The sequence below is a fragment of the Ostrea edulis genome, chromosome 9 (assembly GCF_947568905.1).
Source record: "Ostrea edulis chromosome 9, xbOstEdul1.1, whole genome shotgun sequence".
Lineage (NCBI taxonomy): Eukaryota > Metazoa > Mollusca > Bivalvia > Ostreida > Ostreidae > Ostrea > Ostrea edulis.
This window is the reverse complement of record NC_079172.1, coordinates 65,925,481-65,941,224: the sequence shown is the minus strand read 5'-3', so window position 1 is coordinate 65,941,224 and position 15,744 is coordinate 65,925,481. Positions and strand designations below refer to the sequence as shown.

The following is a 15,744-nucleotide window of genomic DNA, read 5'->3' as shown; positions in this document are numbered from 1 at the left end:
TATCCCTATTGACCGGTCATACCCGCCGTAAGCTCTACATCTTGATCAGTATCAATGGTGTCAATTGTAGCACACTTTCGTACGATATTTATGCTGTATATTCTGTAGTATCTGATGATGGGTCACTTCAAATGAGAGGGAAGTTCAACCAGAAATCTCATCTAAGCACTTTTCCAAATCCAATTCCTTGTTTGTGAAGGTAAATGAATACCGGTAGAACGTTCGGAAACATTTTGTTGTTCAGAAAACCTATGATACTGCCTTAGTAATGTGATCTTTTATATTGTGCATAATAATGCGTTCTACGTTTAATTTGGTGCTGCTGTTGATTGGTTTATTTGTGATATCACATGCCCAGACAGAGATTCCTGGAGTCTGCTCAACGTATGTAAACATTTTATTGTATAATACTCCCTTCATGATGTTTTATATATTTTAACATTCTGTTTTGGAATTTTCCATTCATTGCTTTATGAAAACTTTTCCTCCGAACAGAAATGGTAAACCTCTACAATGTTGTCGTAATTACAAAAGACATGGTGATTCATGTGAAGGTAATTATCAAAATATTTGATATATTACTGAACTCGTTTTATTATCGTAATAGATGCATTATATAAGTAATGTCTTCTAACAGAATGTTGGCCAGGCACGTTTGGCATAGCTTGCAAGGAGAACTGTCCTGACGGGTTCTATGGACGTTTGTGTGCAGAAGTATGTGATTGTCCATCGTGTGACAAGGTCTCTGGGTGTAATTTTTCAACTCAGACTGGTAAGAAAAATATTTGTGTGCAATTTTAAGTCTTATTTCTCTGAAATCGCAAACTTTCTAGTCTCTCATTGATAATTTCATATTCCTAACCAATAGCTCTTACAAATCCACTTTTATCTTAAACCACGAAATTGTTTGTTTGGTGCTGATTTATTTCATTTTAATACATCCAGGATATCCCTTTGTTGATAGTGTGGTATGGTTTATATTCAACGAGTTGTGCGTTTTCTATCGCTGAGCCTTGATGAGGGGATAGAAAACACAACGAGTTGGATATAGATCATATTAAACCACAAACCATGGAAGATAATTTTTATCACATGTTAACACTCCTCCCTTGAATATTCATTTAAGTTGTTGTTTTGTCGTGAATTTTGTTTCAAGACAGTTTGTAAACAAACTACGTAATATTGACGTTTGTTTGTGACGTGATAAACAGCGTAGGAAAACATTGTGTAATAATTAAACATTATGAAATAGGTGATATCCACGGGATAAAGGAATAAACACGTGATAAATTTTCATGTTGAATCCATCTATTGAAAGATAAAAAGTGAGCGTATGCAACATTATTTCTTCTCCCATCCTTTTATATTGACTGCAGAAGAGACAAATCTAAACATTGATGTTATAGTGGAATGTTCATATATGTGTGAAGTGATATGGGGGGGGGGGATGCAATAATAACAAACAGTGATCAATCCTATAGGGAATACGATGTTGAAATTTGGGGAAACGCGAACACTAAATCACCAGAGATAGGATAATGTACCTAGGAAGAGTAAGCATCCCCTTATGAATGGTCACACCCACCGTAAGCCCTTTCCATCTTTAACCAGAATTAAAATTGGTCACATAAACTTAATAAATTAAATATGTGATACGATCAGTTACATGGCCTTCCCATTACCTCTGCCTAGTGCGTTGACCCTTTAGCTCCATCTTGTGCATTCATCCAGGGTTTGATTCCCAGCAGAGGCATATACCAGTTTCGCTTACAAATAGAGTTACCGATGTCAGATAAATTTAATCAGAAACTCATTTATCTCTTATACTTATATTACCATGTAAAACATATACGGTACCAATTTTGATGCACCAGATGCGCATTTCGACAAATAATGTCTCTTCAGTGATGCTCAACCGAAATGTTTGAAATCCGAAATAACTATGAAGCAGAATTTATTCAAAAACTTCTACGTGAGAAGAAAAAATCTCTCGCTGTGACCTTCAATTCGACTTTTAGATATATCGATGACGTTTTATCTATTAACAATGATAGCTTTCATTCATATGTCGATTTGATATATCCCTGTGAGCTCGAAATAAAGGACACCACAGAGTCGTCCACTTCTGCTTCATACTTAGATATTTTATTGAAAGTAGACATTAACGGCAAACTAACAACTCAACTGTATGACAAACGGGATGATTTCAGCTTCTCCATCGTCAACTTCCCACATTTATGTAGCAATATTCCATTATCACCTGCATGTGGTGTTTATATATCTCAACTGATTCGATATGCAAAAGCTTGTTCTGGGTATAGTGAGTTTTTAAATCGAGGTAAGCTACTGACAAACAAGTTGATGGTACAGGGATTTCAACAGTCTCGATTGAAGTCAGCATTTCGCAAATTCTATGGTCGTTATAACGATCTAGTTCGTCAATACAACCTCGCATTGGGTCAAATGCTGTCTGACGTGTTTCATACCGATTGTTAAGCTGTTCTTGGCACACTGATTTTGACAGCGGATAACTCCGTTTACCTGATCAGGATATGGGGCTCATGTCGGGTGTGACCGGTCAACAGGGGATGCTTACTCCTCCTAGGCACCTGATCCCACCTCTGGTGTGTCCAGGGGTCCGTGTTTGCCCAACCATCTAATTTGTATTGCTTGTAGGAGTTATGAGATTGATCACTGTTCGTTATCTTCACCTTGCATCTAAATATAGCCAAAAACAGCGTGCCAAACAAGTGGAGCCAAATTCGTCCAAGGATAAGAGCTATGTATGAGGAAGATAATCCTTAATTTTGAAATGAATTTCTAAATTTTATAACAGCAATTAAATATACATCCGTATATAAGGATATTAATCTTATTGCAGACAATTCCAATAATGAGAGCGCTATCATTGGTTCATCATTGGCAGGAAGTCTTACTTTCATAATAGTTATCGTCATCTACTGAAAAAAGAGGTAAAATGGGAAAATTTCAATTGGTGTTGGATAAGAGCTTTGAGAGTCTTCAGAATCATTTAATGATTTGATAATTTTACGGTTTCTATAAAAGAAATTTCTCTCGTGTTTGCGGAAATATAAATGTTTCTAGAATTTTTGAATACATAATATGGCGATTCAAATGCCATGTGAAATGACTTGCATCGTTCTGGCTGTATATCTACCTAACTCAGTAAATGAGTATCGGGGTACTGGCACGTATATCTCGAGTTTAAATCCGCAAGCGTCTTTTTTGTTTTTTGTTGAAATAATTTTTTGAAACTCATGCCTTTTTTCTCCAAATTACTTTTTTACCCTTTTGACATATGTACTTATTGCCTATCATCATATATTTCAAGACTACAGCATTCCGTGCTGATTTGATAAACTTTTGCAAGGTATAATGAGGCAAATTGATGTTTTTTCTTCCGTTCCAATTGTCAGTTTATTTCCAATGGTTTTGATTAAGAATGTACTTTTCTTGTATTACAGCAGAAACAGAACATTAATGACTTCAGATTCATGATTCAAAAAGGTGATTCTAACTTATATTCCGTATCAAAGATGTTTAAAGTAAATGAATATTATAGGAGAAGTTTACATTTTTCTAGAAATGTACTAAACTATACACACATGTGGATTACAAGTCAGTAGGATACTATTGAATGGATTCCCTCAACTCAGTCCATCTTCCATTAACGAATCTAATAGTGGTGATCCAGAATCAACATTTCATGGCGAGAAAGGACTAAGACCATGTTTAGCTATATCAGCCCTGTGGTGTGTTAAAAAATAAAGCAGAATGAATTGAAATAAAATTGTTATCATTTGATAATATAATCTTTATACCATCGCGACGTGCCAAGATTTCCCCGCCAAAACGTCAGCTTGTGGAATTCTATACAAGACAAAACCGGTATCGGTCTGGTTTTCTGCAGAAATCTCCACTTTTTTCAAATTTAGTTATATAATTCATATAAAACACGACCTTCGATCCAGAAACTGACTGTAGTCTATCAAAATCTATCAATACAAATAAATTTTGCACGAACGATTTTTTGGATCGAAAGGTGTGCTGTTGATGAATATCAACTTGGAATTAAATCGAGAGCAATCCGGAATTATTTATTTTTGTGAGAGTTGTGGGTATTTTATTAATTATGTTGCTTTGAAAAATTAAAACAATATACTTATGTGGAGTCTACATCATTTCCATGCAGAATACATCCCTATGTGGTGTTTTTATCACAAGTTTGTGCAGGAATTCTAAAAGCTATAGAATTTTAATGCGTAAACAAACGAATCTGTTGTCCGACAAATCGGACCTTTAATGCTATAGAAAGTTTTTATTTAGACGACACCAACAGAATTACTAAGATCAAAATGAAAAGAATTTATAGAACATGCATTGATATAACTAAAACTATTGCCGACATATCGAAAGTATAACGTTAACTAGGGCAAGTAAATGTATGAAGGATTTTTGAGCGAGTGACGTCATAGACTTCGTAGCTTAGTGGTAGAGAGCCCGTCCTTCAATCGGGAGATCCGGGTTCAATTCCTACCCGTGTCACTATTTTTTTTTTAAATCATAATGTTACCTACATTTTTCTTGGCGTCATTGAAAAAATTATTTCTTTAAAGATGAAATTATACCTGAATACAAATAAAAATCAATAGGCCTATGCAATCACAGAACACCAAGAAAATATGCAAGGATTACAGATTACATTTTTTAAAATTCATTGAAAAAAAAACCCAAAATTCTTTTTCGGACTTGATTTTATTTCAAAGTATGAACCAGCAAAAGATAATGGAAAGGAAAGTTTTTCCAATGCATCTAATGTACAGAAGAAAAGTCAGAAAAAATGTGAATCCATTAGCTATTCGTCATTTCCTGCAGAGTAAGAACTTTCTTGTTGAAACCACCACATGATATATTGTGTAGCAAGTGTAGACATGTGTGTCAGTAAATTCACTTCCAACAAAATTGTCACAATCAATCTCGGCCACTTCCTGAGACAAAATCCCTACAGACAATTTCAATACCTCTCGACAGAACCAGGCCTGGGGTAATGGTAATAAATGACAGCCAGTTTCAATGTAATGGGGGTGTAATGGACCATTTTTGCATTACAAGTAATGGTAATGTAGTGCATAATGTACTGCACATTATTTTCCATTACATTTACACTACTTCAAATATTTGATGATATTTTGAAGATTTAGAATAATTCATTATATTAGTGATTGACTGAAGCATTTGAAACATTGATGACAATCAAATGCAATGAATAACTTAATAGATATGTTTCCTAACATTGCTGAATATTTTGTGTACTTATGTTAATGTATAATTAAAAATCATAATACAGAAATAATTTTTCTGCCATTTCTTTAATATCTGACAGTATGTTATGTAAATGTGTAATGTAAATTCACGCTCAAGTAATGTAATACATTATATTTCAAAATAGGAGTAATGGTAATGTGAAATTTTCTAGGTAATGTAAGGTGTTACATTGCTATGTAATTGACCTCAAGCCTAGATAGAACACCTTCTCATGCATATATGCCTTGGACCCCAACTTGTCATTTCCTCTTTTGCAAGATTTTCAGCATTTCTTCATAGAGATCATAATTCCAACTGCAAGGTGTCCAAGATGATGAATTCAGACCTGACCAGTGTTTTTGACAATTTGTTAACTTTTGACTCTGCACTTTTCATCAGGACAACCATTCTTGAACTCATTCAAAAAGTACATTATGACATTCATAATTCAACATGCAGATTTTCATTTGAATCATCAAATATGAATTCTTCCAATTAATAACCCCCCCCCCCCAAAAAAAAAACCACTTAAAAAAACCTCCACAGGTATATTTCAAATGACATAGAACCATGGTATCAGGATGTCTCTGGAAGTGCCATGGATTAATAAGGTTTAAACTTCAGAGTCGACATGTTTCTTCCAAGAAATATAGTCTTGTTTGGATCCAGTTTTTCCAGTTCTGATATAACTGCATGATACTGTACAATGTAGGTGTCAATCTGGTCCCCCTATTGTGGGAATCTGTTTCCACATAACTGCTGTATAATCTGGTACCTTGCTATTAGCAGGCACAACAATGATGTCCAACACTTATCTGCATGTGTCACTGATGCCACTATCATTGATGAATCTGATGGCAGTGATGAAAGCATTATTGAGGAGTAGGAATATGGATTCTTGTCAATCTAATTCATGTCACCCTTGCCATCAATTTTTGCTGGACATATTATATCATCCTGAAATTCAAATTACTCCAGTATTATATCATTATCAAAACTATATCAGAGATGAAAGGTGAAGATAACAAACAGTGATCAATCTCATAACTCCTACAAGCAATACAAAATGGAGAGTTGGGCAAAAACGGACACCTGTATTGTAATATTCATATAAAAGTTGTACTTTCATGCCCTCATGTATTTTCATTGATATAGAATTCAGAAAAATTACATTTATGTACTCGGTGGGAGATTGACATGTCTCCAACTAAACAATAGAGGACAGTTTAGCTACATGTACATTTCTGCATAAATAATTATATACACAAACATTTTATTTGAATTCGATTCCCCATCTAATAATTTTTGTTGTAGCTAATGTTGATATATTATCTTACTTCACAATTATCAGCAAATTCACAAAATATTTTTATCTTTCATACTCTTTCTTGTGGTAGATGTATGGAAAAATTTAATATTCAATAATATAAAGGAGATAAGCTAACAAAAAATTATATGCTTAAATCATGGTAGTACCCATGAAATTCAACATTCTCTGAGTGATTCTATATCTAATCCCAATGCAGGCATGTAAGTTGTAAGTGTAATTGTTGAAATTAAGTTTGACATGTTTACAATTTATCTTGAAATAAGGCATATTTAAATTAGAAAACCAAACTGTTCTTATGATTTTCCTGGCTTAATGGTGCTTTTAAGTATTTAAAAATTATTGAATGTAAAAATCATTCTGACTTTTCTAATCCATGTTTCCGCGTAAGGCCAATATATATATATATATATATATATATATATATATATATATATATGTTAATTGGTTTCCACTTTCCCGACCTACCCTAATTAAACATTTCTGTTGACCCTAACACATTTTTTTTCTATATTCTCACAGATTTTGCAAATGTCATCACTACAACAAGAATATATTTATTGACTTATGAAGTTATTTATTATGCACTAATACCAGACAGATTCCAAAACACAGAAACAGTTTTTGTTTACAGTAAATTGAAGAAATGTATCGATTCATCATATAACTTTTATTTGATTACTAAATAATCACTAAGTTAAGTTTAAACATAGTAGAATACTAGAATACTAAATCATTCGAAAATTATTCAACCTATAACCCCCCACAGGCCTACATGTTACCCCAGTGACCTATACCATTATGGAAATATACATCTATATACAATTATATGTCTCTTTAACCTATACAAATACTTTTTAGACCATACAATGATACATGGAAAGTTCAAAGAGTGTAAAGTGAGTCAAACATCATGTAAGAAAATTCAAATAGACCCGAGAAGGCCATGCACTCGGAATTGAAAATGGCATGATCGTGAAACAGCTGATTTTTCTGATCAGCTGATATACATACAATTTTAAATCTTAACAATATATAATTATAATAGATAAACAATTAATCTATGTTGACAACAGTTAACAGATTTGTTGTGGGATTTCCAACAGCCCAATGCGTGAATATTATGAGTTTATGTCAACACACCACAGGCGCACCATACTATTCGTTCCATGCGACTTGTTTATTATTTTTAAGAGCAATTGGTACACCTATTTGGTTATACAGTTTAACGAGTAGAGGTGAAGTATATTCATATTTCTAAAACTTACGTTGAAATGCGATGAGTACATCCTCTGCAACTTCCACGAACAGCGCAAACAGGCTAACGGCACGGCGTGTGAAAATGGCCGAATGAAGGATTGAAAAATATGGTGTGCCATTCGGGCTATAAGTAAAATAACCTTATTGCGTATTGGGAAAGAACATTTCTTTTTCAAGATCTTATTATATATTAAACCACTCATTGCATAATTATGTTTTACAATACGTTACCACTTCTAATAATATATAGCGACGTTGTATGACGCAATCTTAAAAAGTAGAGCACATTATAGGATTTATACTAGTAATGTAAACCTAAAAAGAGTGTTCTTTCACCAACTCTACATATAAAAACCAGTACATTATAGGAAAAGAACATGTTAGAGAATATTTCTAACAAAAAATTATTCACTTTGGACGTTAGGCCGAATTTTGATAAACATGGTCTTAGTCCTTTGAACCGTTAAAAACTCAAATGTGTTGTCAGCAAAATGATTTTACTGATAATTCAATAAATTCACAACATAATCGTCATGCTAATATGTCGACTCTAGACAGTGTGTACAGTCATCTGAACATGGAAGTCGGCCATTACGACAAAATAGATCTGCCATTCGACAATAGTCAGGAAACTGATGAGGACTTATTCTCTCCACACAGATCAAACAGTTGTTGCAATAATACAGACTCGGGGTGTTCATCGAGAAGCTACGAGAAGAGATCTTTATTGTCGGTAAAGAAGTACAGCGAGGCTCTAAACAACAATTCACAAACAACTGATATATTTGGAACTCAGGACACTCGAGAAACCGAAATATCTAAAATTGGTATGACGAAGAAAAGCGGAATTTAACCAGTAAAGGTGAAGGTAGAAGCAATACTCTTGGACGAATTGTCAAGAAAACTGCATAACTTTAAAACGAAACCTGAAGATATCGAATAATAATAATACTAAAGTACAAACGAACCTCATACAAATACTGAGATACAGAAGAACCTCATACAATCAAATACTGAGACACAGACCTACCTCATAAATTTGGGGTTATGAAAATCTACATATAATTCAACGTGTACATTCAAAATTTCTGAAAACTATTTTTAATTTGAAAACCTCAACTCCTAATTGTATGATATATGAAAAATCTGGGAGTTTTCCGATCTATATCAAGGTTTTTACAAGAATGGTTACATACTGGGCAAAGTTGTTATACTCAGAAAATAAAATTGTTAATATTCTTTAGGGATACTTTCGTACCCAGTATGATAAAGTTGGATATAAAAGCCCTTGGATTGACTGTGTTCCAAATTTTTCAGTCATGTGTGGACTTTCAAATTTCTGGAATGAGCAAGGTTATTGTGTTAAATGATTATCTACAGCAGTTAATCTGATTATGAAAGATCAATTTATTCAGAAATGGTCTTCTGATGTTGATGACTCTTCTAAGGGTCAGGTTTATAAACTTTTCAAACATTGTTATGGTTTAGAGAAATATGTAGTTATTTTGACTGTAAAATTAAGAAAATCCTTTATGAAAGAAGGTGTTGCACCGAAGCGGGAATGTTTCCTAATCGGAGCTCCAAGCCAGCACTCGTGACGTAGAACTGACCTTTATCCATATTTATTCTCTTATTGCGTATTTGCCATTTAAATACCTGTAGGATTCCCCAGCACTAAGGACAAGCCTAATACATTTTATGTGTCAATACATTATACATGTAGTCTAAACATAATTTTTGAAATCGTGAAAATTAAATTGTCTTTCTTTCCTAAGTACCAGATTCAATGTATAAGATTACATGTTACGAGTGTATCAAATATTTAATTGTTTGTACTTCTACAGTTTAAAATCACTTATACTCGTATGTATTATTTTCTACAACCAACAGTTGGCAACTGTATATAACTCTGACTATAAAACAAAACATGGAAAGTTTAATAAGCATTAATAAAGTTCAACATAATTCAAAGTACATTGATTCACCATTTTAGAAATTCGCTACTGGAATACATATAATCTTTTCCACTCAAACTGTTTGACAGTTGTTTACTTTGTTTGGCCTTAAAGTTTTTCTTTCAAAGCTTTGCAAAGTTCACAACGGTTTTTCGTAAAGGGCACCATGCTTTTGTCAACAACTTTCAGTAAGAAAAACATACAAATTCTCGTTAGCCACCTTGCTTATTAAAAACAAGTATTGCATACTGTATTCAGCTTGTTTGTTGCGAGTCCTATTCACAAACTAAACAGTGTCCTTAAAAAAGAAAACATCGTTACCCATTAAAGTTGATGACCTTTTTTAATTTATGTTAAAGTCGATGACCTTAACCACTGAACCACGCAGTAGACCTTACATTACTATGGAAAATTAACATACAGGTGAAGTTGAAAATAATATGAGTGAAATTGTTTCGATTTTTTGAAATTTACAAAAAATGCCCTTGTAAAACAGAATATTAAAAACAGTGCGACATTTAACTCTGGACACGACAAAAGTCCGGAGTTTCGCCAACCCTTTTATTAAGGATACAAATAAACCCTTTACAAAAAAAGATGGGATTTTATGTTCACAAGACATGCACCAACATTTACACTTGTAACTATTGTAGTTTTTAAGATATTTCACCTGAAATCAAAAAATCCCATGGGATTTTGGAGGGATTTTTAATCCCACTTGGGGGATTTTCACTCCCACCAAAAATCCTGTGGGAGAAAAAATATAATTTCTCCCATAGGATTTTAACTCCCATATTTAAACTTATTATGGGATACAATGTCCCATAGGAGGAAATGTCCCATAATGAACATGAAATGGCAGTAAATATCCTATTTGAGCATGAATGGGAATAGATATCCCAAATAAAGCACAGGATGGGATTTTTATTCCATGAATATAACAATAAAACAGAAAATTGTATCTTAAAAAGTGTTGTTTGTCATGATTCTTAAAATATACTTAAAAGCCAAGGCATGACATTAATTTTTAAATATATATAGTAATTATAAACTCTTATGTGTCGGCCTATGTGTTTGTGAATAAATGTCTAAAAAACATGAGAGATAATAAAGGATATTAGAGCTCTGCATTACTAAACTTTTCCCCATGCAATTTTAATTGTATACATATAACCTTGCACAAAAATCTCCATATAAAATTGGACGGGACTATATTATTGCAACAAGCAGACAAGAACACTATGAAATACTCATTCACACACGGGCACTGTAAGTTAATGTAAATATATAGTATGTGCATGTATAAATATATATACATGCACATACTACATGTATCTATTTACATCAACTTCCATTGCCCGTGCATTCACATGCAGTTGCTCACATTCACTATTCACAACCCTTCATATGTCGTCAGGTGTTAAAATATGTTCACAGGAACCGGTAATTTGTCAGTGTATTAATAATAGTGTGGGTATACCATATACCGTACCATCCCCTAATCAGCTGCTATTGGGGGGGGGGGGGGGGGGGGGAGGGGGGGCTACAAGGGCTGATACTTCACTCAAAACTTCGTTTCAAAATAGTTCTTAAAATTATCGTCACCCACCATCCTTGTGGTTTTATAAAGGGTAGCAGTATTATTACTACATATTAAATTACCAGTTCCTGTGATATGTTGTTGAATTACGGAATAGGCCTAACTTACAACTTGTTTACATATTCTAAAATTAGTGTTAAGTGCTTACGGTGAAAGATGAACTCTGCTAGGTGATGCTAAGTTGTTTAGTGAACCGAATCAGACATCTCAAATAAGATTCTCGATTATTTAACAACACAAGAATCGTTTTACAAAGACTTTGACAGGCGTGTCAGAATAAAATGTTAACAGACGTCTCGACTCTAGGGAAGTTCGGCTCTAAGTGTTCTAAACATCTCGAGCGATTTTATAGTGATAAACTTCTATGATTTTCGACATTTGTGTATCAATGTTTTATGAATATTGTAGACTTTTTTACTTATAAAGCAAAGCAATGTTATCGCAAATTTTTAGGTCTACTTACAAATGTATTAACCCCGAGATCCGCCACTAATTAGTTACACAAGTTGTGTGGTTACAACAGTCTTCACTTATCATTTTAATTTCATTGGATGATAAAATAGATGACGTTAATATTTTGAATACCTTGTATACGCAAAAGAATTTAACTATACGATGTTTATTTTTCAAATTATAACTTCAGTGGCGAATGGGCGGATCCCCCGTCCCATTCCCATCCCTCACGCATAATACTAATTATTTCCCCAGCCACTTAATGACCAGATATACACGACTATTGAATGTAAAGCACTTTTCAGTCATTGTGTACTCCCAATTAATTAACAATCTACCCTCGTAAATCATAATCGTTACGCTTCGTTGGACATGAAACCTTAAATCAATCCATTGACACTACTTAGTCAACGATTTTGTATTGTGATACATTTCTATGATTTCGGACATTTATATATCAGGATTATCTGATTTATTTATCAGTGTTCAAAAAGCAAAGTACATGTACCGTTACAACGATTTTCTACCTACTTCTTATAATACCCCCCTGGATCCGCCACTAGCTAAATTAATTCTGGTGATGCCTATAACAGCGGTACGTACATGTACTCACCTATCATTCTAACTTATTGAAAGTTAAAATAAATGTAGATATAATGTAAACATTTTGAATACTATATATATATATATATCATATGATGAAGGCATGCCTTCATCATATGATGTTATGATGTTTATTAACTTTAGTGGTGGATAACCGAGAACGACACCCCACCCCTACTTCGCACAATTCAATTTCTAATATTGACAAGCGGCCCATTTTGACCAGATAGACATTACCCTTGAACGTAAAACACTGGTCAGTCATTGTGTATTTCTAATAAACAAACTTCATCATTGAATACAGACCGTTATGTTGCCACTGACACTGCTTAGTCGTGAGTTGATTTTGTAGGTGATAGATTCCTATGATCTTTACTCGTATGTTTCATTGCTTATTTGGAGTTTTTATTTGTTTGGTTTTTCCCCCTTCTTCTTCTTCTTCAAGAGCAAAGTATTGATATTGCAGTTTAACCCCCTGGAACCGCCAGTTATTAGGTAGACGTATTGTGTTGATCTACTAATTAGGTAAATGAAGTCAATGGATATCTGCGGTAATATTTAGCGTTATTCACTTAATATCAGCTTCCTAACTATATTGAAAGTTGAAATAAACAACGTTAACATTTCGAATACTTTAAATATCTAGGATACATAATCATACGAGGATTATTTTTTAATATTTTGAAATTAGAAAAACAACTTTAGAGGCGGAGGAGCGGAAGCCATCCCTCTTCCTGCAGGATTTATGGTCCAAAATTGACAAAAGGCTCGTTTTGACCAGATAGAAATGGCACTTTCAAACGGAAAATATTGGTCAGTCATTGTGTACTTCCAATTAAAAAAACTACTCCCATTGTAACTCTACTTAGTCCCTGGTATTCTACAATGTACAATTTGAATATTTCATATCTGTATGGTATAAACAGTCACACGATGTTTAGTTCGGAAATAAAAAAAAAAAAATGTAGTGGGGACACTGGTCAGTCATTGTGTATTCCCAATTAACAAACTACCCTTTTAAATCCTACTCGTTACGGTTCGTCAGACATGACAACATATCCGAACTAGTCTTGTATGTATGGATGTACTTGTTTATTGTAATTAAGGTCTGCTTCGCAATGAAAACCTGTTATCATTGACAATTAATTGTTATTCCACTTAGTCATCGATTTTTTATGTGATACATTTCTATGATCACGGACATTTATATATATATCAGGGTTGTCTTGTCAGGGTTTATTTATCATTATTCCAAAAGCAAAGTACTGTTATCACGATTTTATGCCTACTTCTTACCCCTCTGGATCCGCCACTAGCTAGATAATTTTGGTGATGCCTATAACAGCGGTACTCATCTATCATTGTAACATTATTGGAAGTTAAAATACAAGTAGATATAATGTTAACATTTTGAATACTTTACATATATACATGTTAAGGAATTCATCATATGATGTTTATTAACTTTAGTGGTGGATGACTGAGAGCGAACATCCCCCTCTCCCTCGCACAATTCAATTTCTAGAATTGACAAGTGGCCCATTTTTACCCTTGAACGTAAAGCACTGGTCAGTCATTGTGTAATTCCAATTAACGAACTTCACCATTGAGTCCTGACCGTTACGCTTCGTCAGACACTAACCCACTAATACTACCTAGATACTGATTTTGTACGTGATAAATTCCTGTGATCTTTACTAGTATGTTTCATTGTTTATTTGGAGTTTCTATTTGTTTGGGTTTTCTATTTTCTTCTTCTTCAAAAGTAAAGTATTCATATTGCAATTTAACCCCCTGGATCCGCCACTTTTTTAAGTAAATGTATAAATATAATTGTGTTGATCTATAATAATTAGGTAAATGAAGTCAATGGATATCTGCGGTAATATTCAGCGTTATTCACTTAGCTTCCTAACTATATTGGAAGTTGAAATAGACAACGTTAACATTTTGAATAATTTAAATATTTAGAATAGATAATCGTGTTTATTTTTGAATATTTTGAAATTTAAAAAAAAAAAAAACTTTAGCGGCGGAGGAGCAGAAGCCACCCCTCCTCCTGCAGGATTTATTGTCCAAAATTGACAAAAGGCTCGTTTTGACCAGATAGAAATGGCACTTGAACGGAAAATACTGATCAATCACTCTACTTAGTCCCTGATATTCTATACAATGTACAATTTCAATACTATATGTACAGGAAATAATCACACGGATATAAAAAAAAAAAATATAGTGGCCCAACTGGTCAGTCATTGTGTATTCTCAATTAACAAACTATCCTTTTAAATCCTAGTCGTTACGCTTCGTCAGACACGACAACATAACAGATTGACCCTAACCGAACAAGTCTTGTAATTAAGGTCTTCTGCTCCCAAATGGAAACCTGAATAAGATATCATTAAGGTCTTCCGTTTCCAACGAAAGATTCCGTTGTTCTTGACACTACTTAAATAATAATAATAAAATTTAAAAAAATAGTGGTCTCACTAGTCAGTCATTTTGTATTCCCAATTAACAAACTACCCTATTAAATTCTACACGTTACGCTTCGTCAGATACGAGATCATAAGTCATTGACCCTAACCTATCTAGTCTAGTATATATGGGTTTTTTGATTACTGTAATTCAGGTCCTCCGCTTCCAACTGAAGACCTCATTGTTATCTCTGTTATCATTATGGTCTTCCGCTTCCAAAGAAAGATTTCGTTGTTATTTTTGACACTACCTAGAGACATAATCTCGAACATTTATGTATTGATGATTTGTTGTTTGTTGTAATTTTTGGTGGAAGCTTTACTGGAGTTGAAATAGTTACGGTTGATATTGGAAATAGATTATACAATGAAGAACTAATACTGTCTTCATTACTAGGAAAACTTTAGTAGCGGACTGATCAAAGCACCCACCCTTTCCCCAACCCCTCGACCAGCCATCACGTATAGTTCATTTTCCAAAATATATAGATGCAACACTTGATCGTAAAATAGTGATCAATCAATGCATATTCCTAATCAACAAAATACCTTTAAAAGTGCGACATTTAACTCTGGACACGATAAAAGTGCGGAGTTTTTTGTCTATGACAACCACATATTTTCTTCAATAAAAACACTGAAATTTCACTCTGTCATTAAATGTACGTAAACGACGCGATCTAATCAAGCCGGCATAGAGGCGCCCCATGCGAAAATTACCCTTATCAAATGTTACATACTTCG

At 33.7% G+C, this 15,744-nt stretch overlaps 2 long non-coding RNA genes across 2 annotated transcripts; one reads left to right on the top strand and one right to left on the bottom strand.

Moving 5' to 3' along the window:
• The first annotated feature begins 390 nt into the window (after nt 1-390).
• Nucleotides 391-3,811, top strand: LOC125660453 (uncharacterized). Its single transcript, XR_007364357.2, has 4 exons — nt 391-554; nt 638-772; nt 2,882-2,972; nt 3,486-3,811. It is a non-coding gene; the product is annotated as an uncharacterized LOC125660453 (long non-coding RNA).
• A 948-nt stretch (nt 3,812-4,759) lies between these two features.
• LOC130050383 (uncharacterized) lies at nt 4,760-8,362 on the bottom strand. The gene is made up of 2 exons (XR_008798820.1): nt 7,921-8,362; nt 4,760-6,282 (listed from the first exon to the last, which is right to left on the bottom strand). It is a non-coding gene; the product is annotated as an uncharacterized LOC130050383 (long non-coding RNA).
• Between the last annotated feature and the right edge of the window lie 7,382 nt (nt 8,363-15,744).